Raw genomic sequence first — 22277 nt, forward strand, 5'->3', positions numbered from 1 at the left:
TACCGAAAATAAATACAAAAACTTCGGGAGCCATGACATTTTGAAGAGGTTTATTCTACCTGGAAAATGAATGGGAAGATTGTTCCATTTAAATAGATCTGCTTTTATATTGTTGAGTAATGGAATAAAGTTATCTTTATACATTTGTTGTTCGTTGTCACTTATTAAGCAGCCTAAGTAAAAAACAACAACTGTCGTCCACTTAAAGAATTGCTGTAGATCATGAGTTATTATTTTTCTATTGCCATTATTTCATTTTTTCCCAGATGATTTTGAGATTTTAAAGTATTCTTAGGAAAGGGGGCATTGAGTTTTTAATATTGGTATTATAACCCTTGTTATTATTTTATTGTCACACTTTATTAAACTTTCCAGTAATGTTTTCATGGTATCCAATTGGTAGTTACAGTCTTGTCTCATCACTGCAACTCCAGTACGGACTCGGGAGAGGCGACCGTGTCAGCGCGTATTGCGCCCGGCCCGCCACTACAGCACGATGGGACAAGGACATCCCTGCCAGCCAAACCCTCCCTAACCCAGACCACGGGCCAATTGTGCGTCCCCCACCTGTCGCCAGGTCACGGCCGGCTAAGTCAAGCCTGGACTCAAACCACAGCTAGAGATCAATGCAGTGCCTTAGACCACTGCACCACTTGGGAGGAACTAGATCTTCCTAGTTTTAATATAACTGAAATAACAGTTTTATACATGGAACTAGGAAGTACTGAATTGAGTGACATACACTACCTGTCAAAAGTTTTAGAACACCTACTCATTCAAGGGTTTTTCTCATTTTTTAAATTATTTTCTACATTGTAGAATAGTAGTGAAGACATCAAAACTATTAAATAACACATAAGGAATCATGTAGTAACCAAAAATATATTTTATCTTTGAGATTCTTCCAATAGCACCCCTTTGCCTTGATGACAGCTTTGTACACTCTTGGCATTCTCTCAACCAGGTTCATGAGGTAGTCACCTGGAATGCATTTCAATTAACAGGTGTGCCTTGTTAAAAGTTAATTTGTGGAGTTTCTTTCCTTCTTAATGCGTTTGAGCCAATCAGTTGTGTTGTGACAAGGTGCAGGGTATAAAGAAGATAACCCTATTTGGTAAAAGACCAAGTCCATATTATTGCAAGAACAGCTGAAAAAAGCAAAGAGAAACAACAGTCCATCATTACTTTTCAGACATGAAAGTCAGACAATACGGAAAAATGGTAAATGGTATGTGGCCTTGGCAGAAACAGCTTCATATGAAAGCTTGATTTGTAAAATGAATGGTAATCTCGCTAACTTTTCTGACATCTGGGGACATTTTCTCTCAGAGACAGAAAGTGAAAACAATATGTAATGACCTGATGGACTACATACATACATAGTTGTTATGGGGGAGGTGGGGGGGTTGTGGGGAGGTGGGGGTTGTGGGGGAGGTGGGTAAAAAATGAAAAGTTTGTTTCCTTTTCTATCGTTGTGTGCGTGGTGCGTTTGGGGGCGTCCACACCCCTGACTTTTTTACATTTTGTTGCATTGGAGCCTTGCCCTAGAATGGATTAGGTTGTTTTTTATTTGGTCCGTCTTGGAATGGGGCTGTGGCTTGGCGGGGGCGGGCAGGCGGGGAGTCTGGGTGCTTTCCGGGTGCTCTGTATATTCATGTCTGTCAAGTTATTGTTAAATGCCAAATGTAATTAAATTGCATTGTTGTTATATAGTAAAAGAAAACCATATAAACTCTAATATTAAAGAAAGATGGTCATACCATGGATCATTTAGCTATTTGATTACAAATTTAAATATATATATATATTTAACAAATATTTTTAAATGATTTGATAAAATATTGAATTTGGCCTTTACTACTATCAAAACACATTGAAAAAGACAGTCAAAAAATGGATCATAAGGAATAAGGTTTTGATGTGTCTGTCCTATGTCTAGGACATACGTAGGACATACGTATAAGAAACCTCAGGAAATATTTGTATGTTTTTTGAAAACATATTTAATACTTTTTTTGGGGGTAGGACAAAACTACCTCCATACTTCCATTCATTTTTAAAACCGGTTAGCTTCAGACGATTCCAGTGACACTTGTGGGGGTCGTAGTCGTGAGAGTCATCTTTCCATAGAGTGGTCATATTAGTTTGAAGACCGTCTCAGGATGTCTCATCTTTCCATAGGGTGGTCATATTAGTTTGAAGACCGTCTCAGGATGTCTCATCTTTCCATAGGGTGGTCATATTAGTTTGAAGACCGCCTCAGGATGTCTCATCTTTCCATAGGGTGGTCATATTTTTTCCGTCAAGATAGAACTGCCAAAGGGGGAGGAGTTGCAGTCTACTGCAGAGATAGCCTGCAAAGTAATGTCATACTTTCCAGGTCCATACCCAAACAGTTCGAACTACTAATTTTGAAAATTACTCTCTCCAGAAATAAGTCTCTCACTGTTGCCGCCTGCTACCGACCCCCCTCAGCTCCCAGCTGTGCCCTGGACACCATTTGTGAATTGATCGCCCCCCATCTAGCTTCAGAGTTTGTTCTGTTAGGTGACCTAAACTGGGATATGCTTAACACCCCGGCAGTCTTACAATCTAAGCTAGATGCCCTCAATCTCACACAAATCATCAAGGAACCCACCAGGTACAACCCTAAATCTGTAAACAAGGGCACCCTCATAGACTTCATCCTGACCAACTGGCTCTCCAAATATACCTCCGCTGTCTTCAACCAGGATCTCAGCGATCACTGCCTCATTGCCTGTATCCGCTACGGAGCCGCAGTCAAACGACCACCCCTCATCACTGTCAAATGCTCCCTAAAACACTTCTGTGAGCAGGCCTTTCTAATCGACCTGGCCCGGGTATCCTGGAAGGACATTGACCTCATCCCGTCAGTTGAGGATGCCTGGTCATTCTTTAAAAGATACTTCCTCACCATTTTAGATAAGCATGCTCCGTTCAAAATAATGCAGAACTAAGAACAGATATAGCCCTTGGTTCACTCCAGACCTGACTGCCCTCGACCAGCACAAAAACATCCTGTGGCGGACTGCAATAGCATCGAATAGTCCCCGCGATATGCAACTGTTCAGGGAAGTCAGGAACCAATACACGCAGTCAGTCAGGAAAGCTAAGGCCAGCTTCTTCAGGCAGAAATTTGCATCCTGTAGCTCCAACTCCAAAAAGTTCTGGGACACTGTGAAGTCCATGGAGAACAAGAGCACCTCCGCCAAGCTGCCCACTGCACTGAGGCTAGGTAACACGGTCACCACTGATAAATCCATGATTATCGAAAACTTCAACAAGCATTTCTCAACGGCTGGCCATGCCTTCCGCCTGGCTCCTCCAACCTCGGCCAACAGCTCCGCCCCCCCGCAGCTACTCGCCCAAGCCTCTCCAGGTTCTCCTTTACCCAAATCCAGATAGCAGATGTTCTGAAAGAGCTGCAAAATCTGGACCCGTACAAATCAGCTGGGCTTGACAATCTGGACCCTCTATTTCTGAAACTATCCGCCGCCATTGTCGCAACCCCTATTACCAGCCTGTTCAACCTCTCCTTCATATCGTCTGAGATCCCCAAGGATTGGAAAGCTGCCACAGTCACCCCCCTCGATAAAAGACAGTACTGTGCAGCCGTCTTCATCAACCTTGCCAAGGCTTTCGACTCTGTCAATCACCATATTCTTATCGGCAGACTCAGTAGCCTCGGTTTTTCGGATGACTCTTTTCTCTGTATATATCAATGATGTTGCTCTTGCTGCGGGCGATTCCCTGATCCACCTCTACGCAGACGACACCATTCTATATACTTCCGGCCCGTCCTTGGACACTGTGCTATCTAACCTCCAAACGAGCTTCAATGCCATACAACACTCCTTCCGTGGCCTCCAACTGCTCTTAAACGCTAGTAAAACCAAATGCATGCTTTTCAACCGTTCGCTGCCTGCACCCGCACGCCCGACTAGCATCACCACCCTGGATAGTTCCGACCTTGAATATGTGGACATCTATAAGTACCTAGGTGTCTGGCTAGACTGTAAACTCTCCTTCCAGACTCATATCAAACATCTCCAATCGAAAATCAAATCAAGAGTCGGCTTTCTATTCCGCAACAAAGCCTCCTTCACTCACGTCGCCAAACTTACCCTAGTAAAACTGACTATCCTACCGATCCTCGACTTTGGCGATGTCATCTACAAAATTGCTTCCAACACTCTACTCAGCAAACTGGATGCAGTTTATCACAGTGCCATCCGTTTTGTCACTAAAGCACCTTATACCACCCACCACTGCGACTTGTATGCTCTAGTCGGCTGGCCCTCGCTACATATTCGTCGCCAGACCCACTGGCTCCAGGTCATCTACAAGTCCATGCTAGGTAAAGCTCCGCCTTATCTCAGTTCACTGGTCACGATGGCAACACCCATCCGTAGCACGCGCTCCAGCATGTGTATCTCACTGATCATCCCTAAAGCCAACACCGCATTTGGCCGCCTTTCGTTCCAGATCTCTGCTGCCTGTGACAGGAATGAATTGCAAAAATCGCTGAAGTTGGAGAATTTTATCTCCCTCACCAATTTCAAACATCTGCTATCTTAGCAGCTAACCGATCGCTGCAGCTGTACATAGTCTATCGGTAAATAGCCCACCCATTTTTACCTACCTCATCCCCATACTGTTTTTATTTATTTACTTTTCTGCTCTTTTGCACACCAATATCTCTACCTGTACATAACCATCTGATCATTTATCACTCCAGTGTTAATCTGCAAAATTGTAATTATTCGCCTACCTCCTCATGCCTTTTGCACGCAATGTATATAGACTCCCCTTTGGGTGGTCATATTAGTTTGAAGACCGTCTCAGGATGTCTCATCTTTCCATAGAGTGGTCATATTAGTTTGAAGACCGTCTCAGGATGTCTCATCTTTCCATAGGGTGGTCATATTAGTTTGAAGACCGTCTCAGGATGTCTCATGGTCTGCCCCCTGGTCACTGCAGATGCGGAAGTGCGAAATCGGCAGATGCGGCAGATTGAGAAGCAGTATTTGTGTTACATAACTCAACTAACCTTGTCCCAGATCTGATTGTGTCTTGCCAAGTTGACAGTGTTTGTGTTGTCATGACAAAGTTAGTGGCAGATAGACAATTCACACAGCCTTGCCAAATTGGCAAGACAGCACCTCCAAGATCTGGGACCAGGCTAGGACTGAACGTCACATCCTCCTGAAACGACCTGCATTCGTTTATTTTCTCAACTATCTGCACCAGACAAAATGTGTATAGTTGTGCTGATATAGGTGATGTTTTGTGACACTACAATTTATTTCCCCAAGACACCGATAAGGCTATGCAAAATTGTGAATGATCTACATGACATTATTAAAGGTGAGGTCATTGGGTTGATTCCCACAAGACTTTCACCTGTTCAGTCATGTTATTTATCAGTGATTACTCCAAGGAAGGGAGTAAGGAAACTTATATGGAATTTGAATAGGGCCTATAGTTGGCTCCCTCATGTGAATACACAGGGATGACAACTTCCACCTATGGAGTAAATAATGAAAAGCAGAAAAAAGTACAACTACTGTGTAAAGACATACCACAAGACATACCACTGCTCCTAGCAGACCTTGGTTAGGCAAAGCAAACATCTGTTCCTCACATACTCCCTTTAAAGAACTTAACTTGAAAAACAAAGGGATAAAAAAAACTCTTGCGATGCCGTAACAACATCATAGCCAGTATACACTTCCTCAAAATAGTCAGAATTATTCTAAGATAAATCCAGAAATATGTAATTCATTTTGACATTTTTTTGCTGAGGAGGTCTCAGTCATGCAGCTGTACATCTAAACGAAGATGTTTGGTGAAGTAAGTAATACAATCTTTTTTTAAACTAGTTGTGTCTCATTGAATGAATCCCGTCCATAATTCCTACTCCTATTAGGAGTAGTACTGTTTACCAATCACCGACGAAGGGGCGTAGACTTCGGCTACCGAATTTCGACTTGCCTCAAGAAAAAAAAAAAAATGTGTGTGCTCAAAATGAAACTAATAAAAAAAGTCACAGAATTTAATTAGAAATGTGCATGAGTTGTTGACTGGGAAGCATGCGACAGGCTTTCGATATCAGAAAATTCTATATGACATCTTATGGTTCCTTCAAATGCAATATGATTGTAATATCTATCAACAATGACAAGCCACCGGGGTCTGACAACTTGGATGGAAAATGACAGAATAAAAGCAGACGATATTGCCACTCCTATTTCCCATTCCTTCAATCAAAGCCTACTAGAAGGTGTGTGCCCCTAGGCCAGGAGGGAAGCAAAAGATATTCTGCTACCCAAGAATAATAAAGCCACCTGTCCTGGCTCAAATAGCTGACCAATCAGCCTTTTACCAACCCTTAGTAAACTTTAGGGAAGCACGCTTAAAGGGAAGGACATTCAAGAAGCATGGCACTTACACAAATGACTGAAGATTGGCGGAAAGAAATTGAAGATACAAAGATTGTAGGAGATGTTTTGTTAGACTTCAGTGTGGCTTTTGGCAATGTTGATCATAGTCTTCTGCTGGAAAAACGTATGTGCTATGGCTTTACACCCCCTACTATTGTCACGCCCTGACCTTAATTATCTTTGTTTTCTTTATTATTTTGGTCAGGTCAGGGTGTGACGACGGTGGGTATGTTAGTTTTTGAAATTGTCTAGGGTTTTTTGTATATCTAAGGGGTTTTGTAAGTCTAGGTATATGGTGGCCTGAATTGGTTCCCAATCAGAGGCAGCTGTCTATCGTTGTCTCTGATTGGGGACCATATTTAGTTAGCCATTTGCCATAGGGTATTTGTGGGTTCTTATTCTATGTTTAGTTTCCTGTCTGCACTACTCATATTTGCGTCAAGGTTCATTATGTTAGTTTGTTCAGTGTTCTTTCTTTATTAAAGAAGTATGTATGCTTACCACGCTGTGCCTTGGTCTCCTCCATACGACGACCGTGACAACTATATTGTGGATGAAGAGTTACTTGTCAAACAGAACACAGAGGGTGTTCTTTAATGGAAGCCTCTCCAACATAATCCAGGTACAATCAGGAATTCCCCAGGTCAGTTGTCTAGGCCCTTTACTTTTTCAATCTTTACTAATGACATACCACTAGCTTTTAGTAAAGCCAGTGTGTCTATGTATGCGGATGACTCAACACTCTACACATCAGCTACTACAGTGGGTGAAATCACTGCAACACTTAACAAAGAGCTGCAGTTAGTTTCAGAATGGGTGGCAAGGAATAAGTTCTAAATATTTTCAAAACTAAGAGCATTGTATTTGGGACAAATCATTCACTAAATCCTAAACCTCAACTAAATCTTGCAATAAATAATGTGGAAATTAGGCAAGTTGACCAACTGTCATGGTCAAAACATGTTGATACAATAGTAGCTAAGTCTGTCCATAATAAAGTGCTCCTCTGCCTTTTTAACAACACTATCAACAAGGCAGCTCCCACAGGCTAGTTTTGTCACACCTGGACTACTGTTCAGTCATGTGTTCAGGTGCCACAAAGAGGTTACTCTGAAAACTATGATTGTCTCAGAACAGGGCAGCATGGCTGGCCCTTAAATGTACAGGAAGAGCTAACATTAATAATATGCATGTGATTCTCTCATGGCGGCTCAAAGTGGAGGAGAGAATGACTTCATCACTAATTGTTTTTGTAAGAAGAGTTGACATGCTGAATGCACTGAGCTGTCTGTTTAATATACTAGCACACAGCTCAGACACCCATGCATATCCCACAAAACATGCCACCAGAGGCCTCTTCACAGTCCCCATGTCCAGAACAGACTATGGGAGGCACAGTTTTATGTAGAGCCATGGCTACATGGAACTCTATTCCACATCCGGTAACTGATGCAAACAGTAGAATCAGATTTAAAAAGCAGGTAAAAATACACCTAATGGAAGAGTGGGGACTGTGAAGAGACACACACAAAGGTACAGACACACACTTACACATAGTAAGATACACTCTACGCACACGTATATATGGATTTTATAATGTAAATATGTGGTAGTAGAGACCTGAGGGAACACACTTAATATGTGGTGAAAAGTGTTATGAAATGTAATGTCATTAAATATTTTCAATTGTATTTAACTGCCTTAATGTTGCTAGACCCCAGGAACAGTAACTGCTGCCTTGGAAGGAACTAATGGGATCCTTAATAAACCCCAGGAAGAGTAACTGCTGCCTTGGAAGGAACTAATGGGGATCCATAATAAACCCCAGGAAGAATAACTGCTGCCTTGGAAGGAACTAATGGGGATCCATAATAAACCCCAGGAAGAGTAACTGCTGCCTTGGAAGGAACTAATGGGGATCCATAATAAACCCCAGGAAGAGTAACTGCTGCCTTGGAAGGAACTAATGGGGATCCATAATAAACCCCAGGAAGAGTAGCTGCTGCCTTGGAAGGAACTAATGGGGATCCTTAATAAACCCCAGGAAGAGTAGCTGCTGCCTTGGAAGGAACTAATGGGGATCCATAATAAACCCCAGGAAGAATGGAAGGAACTAATGGGGATCCATAATAAACCCCTGCTGCTGCCTTGGAAGGAACTAATGGGGATCCATAATAAACCCCAGGAAGAATAACTGCTGCCTTGGAAGGAACTAATGGGGATCCATAATAAACCCCAGGAAGAATAACTGCTGCCTTGGAAGGAACTAATGGGGATCCATAATAAACCCCAGGAAGAGTAGCTGCTGCCTTGGAAGGAACTAATGGGGATCCATAATAAACCCCAGGAAGAGTAGCTGCTGCCTTGGAAGGAACTAATGGGGATCCATAATAAACCCCAGGAAGAATAACTGCTGCCTTGGAAGGAACTAATGGGGATCCATAATAAACCCCAGGAAGAATAACTGCTGCCTTGGAAGGAACTAATGGGGATCCATAATAAACCCCAGGAAGAGTAGCTGCTGCCTTGGAAGGAACTAATGGGGATCCTTAATAAATACAAATAAAATAATTGAAAGGCTTTGCTGGTTCCTTTATGAATAATTTATAATATAATATTCTGTATAATTCAAGAAAAAAATTGTACTTTAAACATCAAACACAGTATTTACAGTCGACAATGCTGATTGCAGAATGACATGCAGACAAATATAACAATGTACATGTAAGATATAGCCATTGACTTTTACACAGTAACATGAAGTCAGTTTGGATATTTGTTTCTTTCAGTCTGGAACAGACAATAGTGTCCTTTTCACGTTCTTGACGAGATACAATCCCTTGTCACATTGCCACTTTACAAAGACCACAGCAGTAAGGTCTCATTTGAGGAAGTGCAATTTCACAACATGACACATTCTCACTTTAATGTGTCAAATACAATTCATGTGAAATAGCAATGCCATCCAAGAATATTTTAGGCTGCTAACTAAAAGCGTAATTTTGACACTTTATAATACATTTCATGAATAAGCAACAGTAAACATTTCTGTATTTAGAAGCATTGGAATTCCTACAAATGTATAATCATTTCTGAACATGTATAAGTTTATATAATGTCTTCATAAAGGTCATAATAAAGTGTAACCAATGTCTCCCATCACTCTCTCCATCACTCTCTCCATACCTCTCTCCACCACTCTCTCCATACTCTCTCCATCACTCTCTCCATCACTCTCTCCATCACTCTCTCCATCACTCTCTCCATCACTCTCTCCACCACTCTCTCCATCACTCTCTCCATCACTCTCTCCATCACTCTCTCCACCACTCTCTCCATCACTCTCTCCACCACTCTCTCACTCTCTCCATCATCCATCACTCTCTCCATCACTCTCTCCATCACTCTCTCCACCACTCTCTCCATACTCTCTCCATCACTCTCTCCATCACTCTCTCCATCACTCTCTCCATCACTCTCTCCATCACTCTCTCCACCACTCTCTCCATCACTCTCTCCATCACTCTCTCCATCACTCTCTCCACCATCTCTCCATCACTCCATCACTCTCTCCATCACTCTCTCCATCACTCTCTCCATACTCTCTCCATCACTCTCTCCATCACTCTCTCCACCACTCTCTCCATCACTCTCTCCACCACTCTCTCCATCACCCTCTCCATACTCTCTCCATCACTCTCTCCACCACTCTCTCCACCACTCTCTCCATCACTCTCTCCACCACTCTCTCCACCACTCTCTCCATCACTCTCTCCACCACTCTCTCCACCACTCTCTCCACCACTCTCTCCATCACTCTCTCCACCACTCTCTCCATCACTCTCTCCATACTCTCTCCATCACTCTCTCCATCACTCTCTCCACCACTCTCTCCACCACTCTCTCCACCACTCTCTCCATCACTCTCTCCATACTCTCTCCACCACTCTCTCCATCACTCTCTCCATCACTCTCTCCACCACTCTCTCCATCACTCTCTCTCCACCACTCTCTCCATCACTCTCTCCATCACTCTCTCCATCACTCTCTCCACCACTCTCTCCACCACTCTCTCCACCACTCTCTCCATCACTCTCTCCATACTCTCTCCATCACTCTCTCCACCACTCTCTCCACCACTCTCTCCATCACTCTCTCCATACTCTCTCCATCACTCTCTCCACCACTCTCTCCACCACTCTCTCCATCACTCTCTCCATACTCTCTCCATCACTCTCTCCATCACTCTCTCCACCACTCTCTCCATACTCTCTCCATCACTCTCTCCATCACTCTCTCCACCACTCTCTCCATCACTCTCTCCACCACTCTCTCCATCACTCTCTCCATACTCTCTCCATCACTCTCTCCATACTCTCTCCATCACTCTCTCCACCACTCTCTCCATCACTCTCTCCACCACTCTCTCCACCACTCTCTCCATCACTCTCTCCATACTCTCTCCATCACTCTCTCCATACTCTCTCCATACTCTCTCCATCACTCTCTCCATCACTCTCTCCATACCTCTCTCCATACTCTCTCCATACTCTCTCCATACTCTCTCCATCACTCTCTCCATCACTCTCTCCATCACTCTCTCCATACTCTCTCCATCACTCTCTCCATCACTCTCTCCATACTCTCTCCATACTCTCTCCATCACTCTCTCCATCACTCTCTCCATACTCTCTCCATCACTCTCCATCACTCTCTCCATACTCTCTCCATCACTCTCTCCATACTCTCTCCATACTCTCTCCATCACTCTCTCCATCACTCTCTCCATACTCTCTCCATCACTCTCTCCATACTCTCTCCATCACTCTCTCCATACTCTCTCCATCACTCTCTCCATACTCTCTCCATCACACTCTCCATCACTCTCTCCATCACTCTCTCCATACTCTGTCCATCAAAGCTGATTTTCACACAGAGCTTTAACATGGAGTCCATGATTAGGAAGGGAGATGGAAAGAGTTTGCTTGCTAACACTAATGTCTCAGTGCTTTGACAGACATTCTGTAGTCTTGAGGTTTCAGGGTGTACTTACACAGTGTAGATAATACTCCTATCCTCATCCATGTCTAGGGGTTTGAATTACACATTGACCCTTGTGGGTGCCCATTGTTTATGTCTTTGACACTTCTGGTATGGCTTCACATAGATATTTCAATTCTGGTATGGGGTCCTGATTTGTAAAAGGGGTGCCCAGCCCCTCTTAGCCCCCCTGTAATTCGAACCTTGTACAACTCAACCTCCTGCTTTTGGAGTAGGTGCTAGCTATCCCCCCCTTTCTCAATATTGTCCACATTACGTTTGCACAACCGGGGGAAAGTCAAAGAGAAGGTGTGAGGGGCAAGCATGATGATGATGATGAGGCAAGTTGAAGGTAGGTGAGGTTCAAGGGAGAGAGTGCCAGTAGGAGGAAGGGGCAGGAACAAGACAGGAAGTAGTCCCATCTTCAGTCAACATCTCTTTCCTGTTATCTACATCTTCTGGATCTCAAAGAGACGTACGTCCGTGTCGTACCAGATGGGCGGGTCCACGTTGCTGTGAAGACAAATAAAGGTTTCAAATGTTAAATACATTGGGAGACTATTTCCTCTTAGATCTAAGAGGAAGAGAGAACGCATTGGAACATTTGTTGCCAAATGAACACATCCCAGAAGAAAGAAGTACACAGATGAAACCCCACATGAATCATGAAAATGAGTGAAATACCATAGGACTACAGCTCCCATCATGCCCTACTCACCGCAGGTAGACCACTCCCCACATGTAGGTGCGGAACCACATGGCCGTGCCGGCGTTGGCCTGGTACTTCCGGATGAGGATGGGATGGGGACGGGCAGGAGGCCCACCAGGGTACCATGCTGGAGGAACTTCAGGATCTCAGACTCGTCTGTCAAACCTCTGAGAGAGAGAGGGAAAATATTTTTTGGGCTCCACATACATAAAAACAGATATTTAAATATCATCAGTCATTAAAGTGTTTCTTCCTAAATGGATGGTGTGTGTTGTATGAGGGGGTTGGGAGCAAAGTTAGAAAATATACAATAATATAACTTCACAGAATCTACTGACACTTCATAGAAGTAAACCTTTGATGACCAATATGACCAGTGATGTTTGACTTACTTGTCGATACAGATCTTCTCAACCTGTGGGACCAGCACCTGCAGCAGACGCATTATGGTCTGTAGGGGGAGCTTACACTTCCAGGAGAGGACCTGAGGGAGAAGGAAGGGACACGTTACACTCTTAGAACAAAAGGTGCTAAGTAGAACCATACAGGGTTCTTCAGTTTGTCCTCATAGGGGAACCATTTTTGGTGCTGGGTAAAACCCTTTGCAGAGGGTTCTATCTAGAATGGATCTGTGGGTTAGAGTGTGGCCATGGCAACACCAGGGTTGTGGGTTTGAGTCCCGCATTCACTGTCTATGTTGACAGTTCTTCAAGTGGCCTTGAATAAAACCGTCTTCTAAATGACAATATTTCATTTTACTATTAAAACTACTCAACCAGTCTGGTGTAGAGGACCAGTGAGATTGATACCTACTCAACCAGTCTGGTGTAGAGGACCAGTGAGATTGATACCTACTCACCCAGTCTGGTGTAGAGGACCAGTGAGATTGATACCTACTCACCCAGTCTGGTGTAGAGGACCAGTGAGATTGATACCTACTCACCCAGTCTGGTGTAGAGGACCAGTGAGATTGATACCTACTCACCCAGTCTGGTGTAGAGGACCAGTGAGATTGATACCTACTCACCCAGTCTGGTGTAGAGGACCAGTGAGATTGATACCTACTCACCCAGTCTGGTGTAGAGGACCAGTGAGATTGATACCTACTCACCCAGTCTGGTGTAGAGGACCAGTGAGATTGATACCTACTCACCCAGTCTGGTGTAGAGGACCAGTAGAGGACCAGTGAGATTGATACCTACTCAACCAGTCTGGTGTAGAGGACCAGTGAGATTGATACCTACTCACCCAGTCTGGTGTAGAGGACCAGTGAGATTGATACCTACTCACCCAGTCTGGTGTAGAGGACCAGTGAGATTGATACCTACTCACCCAGTCTGGTGTAGGGGCCCAGTGAGACTGAGAGGTACAGGAGATGGTGGATGATGTGCTTGACATGCGCCTTCTCTCCATCTCTGCCTCAGTGTAGAAAACATCCTGAGAACATAGAACACTGATGACTGACACACGCACGCACACACACGCACGCACACACATACGCACGCACGCACGCACGCACACACATACGCACGCACGCACGCACACACACACACACTTACCTCATTGTCCCTTCCAGAAACAGACTCTGTGTCGCTGGCCCCTACAATGGCGCCGTGGACAGCCTGGGGTGTGTGGTCAGCCTGGGGTGTGTGGTCAGCCTGGGGTGTGTGGTCAGCCTGGGTTGTGTGGTCAGCCTGGAGTGTGTGGTGTGACGCGTGTGAATGCTCCATCTTCAGCACAGAGATCATAGTGCCATCCTCTGACACCTGAGACTTCTCAGTCAGTTTGTCAATGGCTGCAGACAGGGATTGATTTGACTGCACAGTAAAACAATCCACACAGTACAAAGGTGCTCCGAACGTGACAGAGATAGCACAATAAAGACAGAGTTTTATTTCCTTTGTGGTCCTGAAGGGACTGACGCTATATGTCAGTTCATACAAAACTATGACACCCCACTGGATGATAACTGTTGTGTTGAGAGAGTCCATATGGGGGAGGTGCAGTTGTGTACCTGGTATAGAATCCTGGTCGTGTTCAGATAGTAGTTATAGATACAGTAGTTATTGTACCTGGTAGTGTTCAGATAGTAGTTATAGATACAGTAGTTATTGTACCTAGTAGTGTTCAGATAGCAGTTATAGATACAATAGTTATTGTACCTGGCAGTGTTCAGATAGTAGTTATAGATAGGTTGTTGTTAGGAAAATTATGATTAAATGACTGAACAAATCATTTTAAATGGAACTGTAGCTAAGTAAACTTTACTGTTTTATTATATCTGATTAACAATATGAGTTCATAAGAAGGGATTGTGTGACACGGACAAGGAGTAATTAAAGTTAATGAACACCATTCCAACTAGGCAGAAACAAATGGGTTGTGGATTAAGTAAGCAGATAAGGTAGTTAACCTATGGTTGAACCGACGAAACTGAGCTCTGGGGTGTTTTAGACAAGGCTGTGAGTGCATTCCTAGGTTTTCTGTTAATTAGAACTGTCAGCTAAGTGGTGATCGATAATGGTGAGGGGTCAAAAGTTAATTCAGTTATGTTGTGTGTCCTGTGTATGTGCTAGGGGGGTCAGAATATATATATATATATATTATATATATATATATATATATAAACTGTTGCTTGTGGTTGCTCGTGGTAACATGGCAGCGCGCTCCGAGAATAAATTCTGTTACCTATTATTGAAAAGACTGGTCTCCGTCTATTTTATGCAAACAAGAATCTTACAAATTCTCATAAAACAGATTAAAGGAATTCAATTAATGAATACATATTGGTATAATTAAATTACAGTAACAGTTGTGTACCTGGTATAGAATCCTAGTAGTGTTCAGATAGTAGTTATAGATACAGTAGTTATTGTACCAGGTAGTGTTCAGATAGTAGTTATAGATAGGTTGTGTATCTGGTATAGAATCCTGGTCGTGTTCAGATAGTAGTTATAGATACAGTAGTTATTGTACCTAGTAGTGTTCAGATAGTAGTTATAGATAGGTTGTGTACCTGGTATAGAATCCTGGTCGTGTTCAGATAGTAGTTATAGATACAGTAGTTATTGTACCTGGTAGTGTTCAGATAGTAGTTATAGATACAGTAGTTATTGTACCTAGTAGTGTTCAGATAGTAGTTATAGATACAGTAGTTATTGTACCTAGTAGTGTTCAGATAGTAGTTATAGATAGGTTGTGTATCTGGCATAGAATCCTGGTAGTGTTCAGATAGTAGTTATAGATACAGTAGTTATTGCAATTCTCAGTATTTGTCCATAGACCAGAGATACATTTTTGCCATTTTAAAGTTAATTTCCTGCAATTCTACACATTTTGCTATGTAGCTGAGAGAAAATGGTGCAATTTTAAAGCACTTTTCCAGCGATTCTATATATTCTGCCATAGAGCTGAGAGGAAATGTTGGTTACAAAACTAATTTCCAGCGATTCTACATATTCTGCCATGGAGCTGAGAGGAAATGTTGGTTACAAAACTAATTTCCAGCGATTCTACATATTCTGCCATGGAGCTGAGAGAAAATGTTGCAGTAAAAAAAAAATATGAAAGAAATAAAATACAACAGAAATACATTGTTTACAGAAGTATTCAGACCCTTCGCTACGAGACTCGGATTTGAGCTCAGCTGTATCCTGTTTCCATTGATCATCCTTGAGATGTTTCTACAACTTGATTGGAGTCCACCTGTGTAAAATCCAATTGATTGGACATGATTTGGAAAGGCACACACCTGTCTCTATAAGGTCCCACAATTGACAGTGCATGTCAGAGCAAATATCAAGCCATGAGGTCGAAGGAATTGTCAGTAGAGCTCCAGAGACTGGATTGTGTCGAGGCACAGATCTAGGAAGGGTACCAAAACATTTCTGCAGCATTGAAGGTCCCCAAGAACACAGTGGCCTCCATCATTCTTAAATGGAAGAAGTTAAGAACCACCAAAGACTCTTCCTAGAGCTGGCCACCCGGCAAAACTGAGCAATCGGGGGAGAAAGGGCTTGATCAGGGAGGTGACTAAGAACCCTGACAGAGCTCTAGAGTTCCTCTCTGGAGATGGGAGAAGCTTCCAGAAGGACAACAATCTCTGCAGCAGTACACTAATTAGGCCTTTATGGTAGAGTGGCCAGACGGAAGCCACTCCTCAGTAAACGGCACAGGGCAGCCCGCTTGGAGTTTGCCAAATGACCACTAAAGACTCTCAGACCATGAGAAACAAGATTCTCTGATCTGATGAAACCAAGATTGAACTAATAGCAAGCTTCACGTCTGGAGGAAACCTGGCACCATCCCTACGGTGAAGCATGGTGGTGGCAGCTTCATGCTGTGGGGATGTTTTCCAGTGGCAGGATCTAGGAGACTAGTCAGGATTGAGGCAAAGATGAACGGAGATCCTTGATGAAAACCTGCTCCAGAACGCTTAGGACCTCAGACTGGGGTGAAGGTTCACCTTCCAACAGGACAACGACGCTAAGCAGCCAAGACAACGCAGGACTGGCTTTGGGACAAGTCTCTGAATGTCCTTGAGTGGCCCAGCCACAGTCCGGACTTGAACCCGACCTAACATCTTTGGAGAGACATGAATATAGCTGTGCAGCATTGCTCCCCATTCAACCTGATAGAGGCATTGCTTTATCTTGGCCAGGTTGCAGTTGTAAATGAGAACTTGTTCTCAACTGGCCTGCCTGGTTAAATAAAGGTGAAATACAAATAAGAGAGGATCTACAGAGGATCTACAGTGAAGAATGGGAGAAACTCCCCAAATACAGGTGTACCAAGCTTGTAGAGTCATACCCAAGAAGACTTGAGGCTGTAATCGCTGCCAAAGGTGCTTCAACTAAGAGTTTAAGGGTCTGAATACTTATGTAAATGTAATATCTAATTTCAATTTTTTATAAATTAGCAAAAATGTATAAAAAACTTTTTTCTTTGTTATTATAGGGTATTGTGTGTAAATTAATGAGGGAAAAAAAGGATTTAATCAATTTTAGAATAAGGCTGTAACCTAACAAAATGTGGATAAAGTCAAGGGGTCTGAATACTTTCCGAAGGCACTGTATATAAGTTGTTATAGTTATAGATCGGTGGTGCACCTGGTATAGCGACCAGGCTGGTCTTCAGCGTTCCTGGCTCGGCGGGGACGGCCGGACGGGAACCCTCCATGGACACCGTTTCCTGGGAGCTGGTACGGGAGATGCCGGTGATGGCATCCGGTGACTTTCTCTTCCTCAGCAAGGCCTTCTGGATGGAGGCGGGGTCGGACGGCAGGTTGGCCAACTGATGGAACAAGTTGCGTTTGCGGATAATGGCGTAGACTAGGTTACAGTTTCCTGGAAGATTTAAGAGTAAGGGATTATGAGGGTTATATTGATACGACACAGCAGCACATCAAAGGCAGGCAGTGAATAGTCCTTCTACTGACTGAACCCACAGAAAGTAAGAAACATATAAATAGACTAAATACAATTCCCTTTCATATTGTATTTATTTTTCCATGGAACAGTGAGGAATTGAGAGCCTGGAAATAGATTATAGAGGGGCCCAGGTAGGAGAGTGGCAGAGACAGACTCAAACCCCCGTCACTAGCCGGTATCTGTGGTCCAGAGTCAGCAGCAATACCAACAGACCAGACTCTGGCAGGACTAAACACAGAACGCTTAGGCTTATGCTATTCTACGGAGTCAGACATGTAACCTGTTCTGAGAGGAGCAGGCTGGGTAAACACTGGTCCTCTCACCATCAAACTGGTACTGGATGATGTTGTTGAAGGCCTCCAGCAGGAAGAAGACAAGATGGTGGTTCTGGGAGGCAGAGAAGAGGAACCAGTTGGTGGAGAAGGCTTCCAAGAGGTGGAGCAGTTTGTTGGCTGCCACCATTGACAGACTCTTCAGGTAGGGAGACACTGTGGAGGAGAGGGAGGAGAAGTCATTCAGGTAGGGAGACACTGTGGAGGAGAGGGAGGAGGAGTCATTCAGGTAGGGAGACACTGTGGAGGAGAGGGAGGAGGAGTCATTCAGGTAGGGAGACACTGTGGAGTAGAGGGAGGAGAAGTCATTCAGGTAGGGAGACACTGTGGAGTAGAGGGAGGAGAAGTCATTCAGGTAGGGAGACACTGTGGAGTAGAGGGAGGAGAAGTCATTCAGGTAGGGAGACACTGTGGAGGAGAGGGAGGAGAAGTCATTCAGGTAGGGAGACACTGTGGAGTAGAGGGAGGAGAAGTCATTCAGGTAGGGAGACACTGTGGAGGAGAGGGAGGAGGAGTCATTCAGGTAGGGAGACACTGTGGAGGAGAAGGAGGAGGAGTCATTCAGGTAGGGAGACACTGTGGAGGAGAAGGAGGAGGAGTCATTCAGGTAGTGAGACACTGTGGAGGAGAGGGAGGAGGAGTCATTCAGGTAGGGAGACACTGTGGAGTAGAGGGAGGAGGAGTCATTCAGGTAGGGAGACACTGTGGAGTAGAGGGAGGAGGAGTCATTCAGGTAGGGAGACACTGTGGAGGAGAGGGAGGAGGAGTCATTCAGGTAGGGAGACACTGTGGAGGAGAGGGAGGAGAAGTCATTCAGGTAGGGAGACACTGTGGAGGAGAGGGAGGAGGAGTCATTCAGGTAGGGAGACACTGGAGTAGAGGGAGGAGAAGTCATTCAGGTAGGGAGACACTGTGGAGGAGAGGGAGGAGGAGTCATTCAGGTAGGGAGACACTGGAGGAGAGGGAGGAGGAGTCATTCAGGTAGGGAGACACTGTGGAGGAGAGGGAGGAGAAGTCATTCAGGTAGGGAGACACTGTGGAGTAGAGGGAGGAGAAGTCATTCAGGTAGGGAGACACTGTGGAGTAGAGGGAGGAGGAGTCATTCAGGTAGGGAGACACTGTGGAGTAGAGGGAGGAGAAGTCATTCAGGTAGGGAGACACTGTGGAGTAGAGGGAGGAGAAGTCATTCAGGTAGGGAGACACTGTGGAGTAGAGGGAGGAGAAGTCATTCAGGTAGGGAGACACTGTGGAGTAGAGGGAGGAGAAGTCATTCAGGTAGGGAGACACTGTGGAGGAGAGGGAGGAGGAGTCATTCAGGTAGGGAGACACTGTGGAGTAGAGGGAGGAGGAGTCATTCAGGTAGGGAGACACTGTGGAGTAGAGGGAGGAGAAGTCATTCAGGTAGGGAGACACTGTGGAGGAGAGGGAGGAGAAGTCATTCAGGTAGGGAGACACTGTGGAGGAGAGGGAGGAGGAGTCATTCAGGTAGGGAGACATGGTGGAGGAGAAGGCGGAGGAGTCATTCAGGTAGGGAGACACTGTGGAGTAGAGGGAGGAGAAGTCATTCAGGTAGGGAGACACTGTGGAGGAGAGGGAGGAGGAGTCATTCAGGTAGGGAGACACTGTGGAGGAGAGGGAGGAGGAGTCATTCAGGTAGGGAGACACTGGAGGAGAGGGAGGAGGAGTCATTCAGGTAGGGAGACACTGTGGAGGAGAGGGAGGAGGAGTCATTCAGGTAGGGAGACACTGGAGGAGAGGGAGGAGGAGTCATTCAGGTAGGGAGACACTGTGGAGGAGAGGGAGGAGGAGTCATTCAGGTAGTGAGACACTGTGGAGGAGAGGGAGGAGAAGTAATTCAGGTAGGGAGACACTGTGGAGGAGAGGGAGGAGGATTCATTTGTAGAGATACTGTACATTGTGACCACAGATTGAGCCTAATCCTAGCTAGACTAAAAAGCAAGTAACATCTCAATATGCATGTACAGCATCTAAGAATGACTTAATGAGTACATCTGTTTGGGTGTTTAAGGTGATCTCAGGGACTGTCCCAAAGTAATGTAATATTGAACTGTTCAATACCTCAGAACTTTCTGTGAGGCTGAGGTTACAAAAAGGAGTGTAGATGTTTCCTGTGGACCGGATCGTCACATGATGACGTGTTGCTGTGCCGATTGTAGCCTACTGTATGTTTTAAATGTTGTAACACTGTAATGACTACTGCTGTAATGTAACACTGTAATGACTACTGCTGTAATGTAACACTGTAATGACTACTGCTGTAATGTAACACTGTAATGACTACTGCTGTAATGTAACACTGTAATGACTACTGCTGTAATGTAACACTGTAACACTGTAATGACTACTGCTGTAATGTAACACTGTAAATGACTACTGCTGTAATGTAACACTGTAATGACTACTGCTATAATGTAACACTGTAATGACTACTGCTGTAATGTAACACTGTAATGACTACTGCTATAATGTAACACTGTAATGACTACTGCTGTAATGTAACACTGTAATGACTACTGCTATAATGTAACACTGTAATGACTACTGCTGTAATGTAATGCTGTAATGACTACTGCTGTAATGACTACTGCTGTAATGTAACGCTGTAATGACTACTGCTGTAATGACTACTGCTGTAATGTAACGCTGTAAGGACTTCTGCTGTAATGTAACGCTGTAACACTGTAATGACTACTGCTGTAATGTAATGCTGTAATGACTACTGCTGTAATGTAACGCTGTAATGTAACACTGTAATGACTACTGCTGTAATGTAACACTGTAATGACTACTGCTGTAATGTAACGCTGTAATGTAACACTGTAATGACTACTGCTGTAATGTAACACTGTAATGACTACTGCTGTAATGTAACGCTGTAATGTAACACTGTAATGACTACTGCTGTAATGTAACGCTGTAATGACTACTGCTGTAATGTAACACTGTAATGACTACTGCTGTAATGTAACACTGTAATGACTACTGCTGTAATGTAACACTGTAACACTGTAATGACTACTGCTGTAATGTAACGCTGTAATGACTACTGCTGTAATGTAACACTGTAATGACTACTGCTGTAATGTAACACTGTAATGACTACTGCTGTAATGTAACACTGTAATGACTACTGCTATAATGTAACACTGTAATGATTACTGCTGTAATGTAACACTGTAATGATTACTGCTGTAATGTAACACTGTAATGACTACTGCTGTAATGTAACACTGTAATGACTACTGCTGTAATGTAACACTGTAATGACTACTGCTGTAATGTAACACTGTAATGACTACTGCTATAATGTAACACTGTAATGATTACTGCTGTAATGTAACACTGTAATGACTACTGCTGTAATGTAACACTGTAATGACTACTGCTGTAATGTAACACTGTAATGACTACTGCTGTAATGTAATGCTGTAATGATTACTGCTGTAATGTAACACTGTAATGACTACTGATGTAATGTAACACTGTAATGACTACTGCTATAATGTAACACTGTAATGACTACTGCTGTAATGTAACGCTGTAATGTAACACTGTAATGACTACTGCTGTAATGTAATGCTGTAATGACTACTGCTGTAATGTAACGCTGTAATGACTACTGCTGTAATGTAACGCTGTAAGGACTACTGCTGTAATGTAACGCTGTAAGGACTACTGCTGTAATGTAACACTGTAATGACTACTGCTGTAATGACTACTGCTGTAATGTAACGCTGTAAGGACTTCTGCTGTAATGTAACGCTGTAATGACTACTGCTGTAATGTAACGCTGTAATGTAACACTGTAATGACTACTGCTGTACTGCTGTAATAACGCTGTAATGTAACACTGTAATGACTACTGCTGTAATGTAATGTAACACTGTAATGACTACTGTAATGTAACGCTGTAATGACTACTGCTGTAATGTAACACTGTAATGACTACTGCTGTAATGTAACACTGTAATGACTACTGCTGTAATGTAACGCTGTAATGTAACACTGTAATGACTACTGCTGTAATGTAACACTGTAATGTAACACTGTAATGACTACTGCTGTAATGTAACGCTGTAATGTAACACTGTAATGACTACTGCTGTAATGTAACGCTGTAATGTAACACTGTAATGACTACTGCTGTAATGTAACACTGTAATGACTACTGCTGTAATGTAACACTGTAATGACTACTGCTGTAATGTATTACACTGTAATGACTACTGCTGTAATGTAACGTTGTTACACTGTAATGACTACTGCTGTAATGTAACACTGT

At 43.7% G+C, this 22277-nt stretch overlaps 1 pseudogene; it reads right to left on the reverse strand.

Annotated features, from left to right (window-relative positions):
• Window positions 1-11301: 11301 nt before the first annotated feature.
• LOC121838822 overlaps window positions 11302-22277 on the reverse strand; it is a 37035-nt pseudogene continuing 26059 nt past the window's right edge.

This window comes from Oncorhynchus tshawytscha, unplaced genomic scaffold (genome assembly GCF_018296145.1).
Source record: "Oncorhynchus tshawytscha isolate Ot180627B unplaced genomic scaffold, Otsh_v2.0 Un_contig_12034_pilon_pilon, whole genome shotgun sequence".
In the NCBI taxonomy this organism is placed as follows: Eukaryota; Metazoa; Chordata; class Actinopteri; order Salmoniformes; family Salmonidae; genus Oncorhynchus; species Oncorhynchus tshawytscha.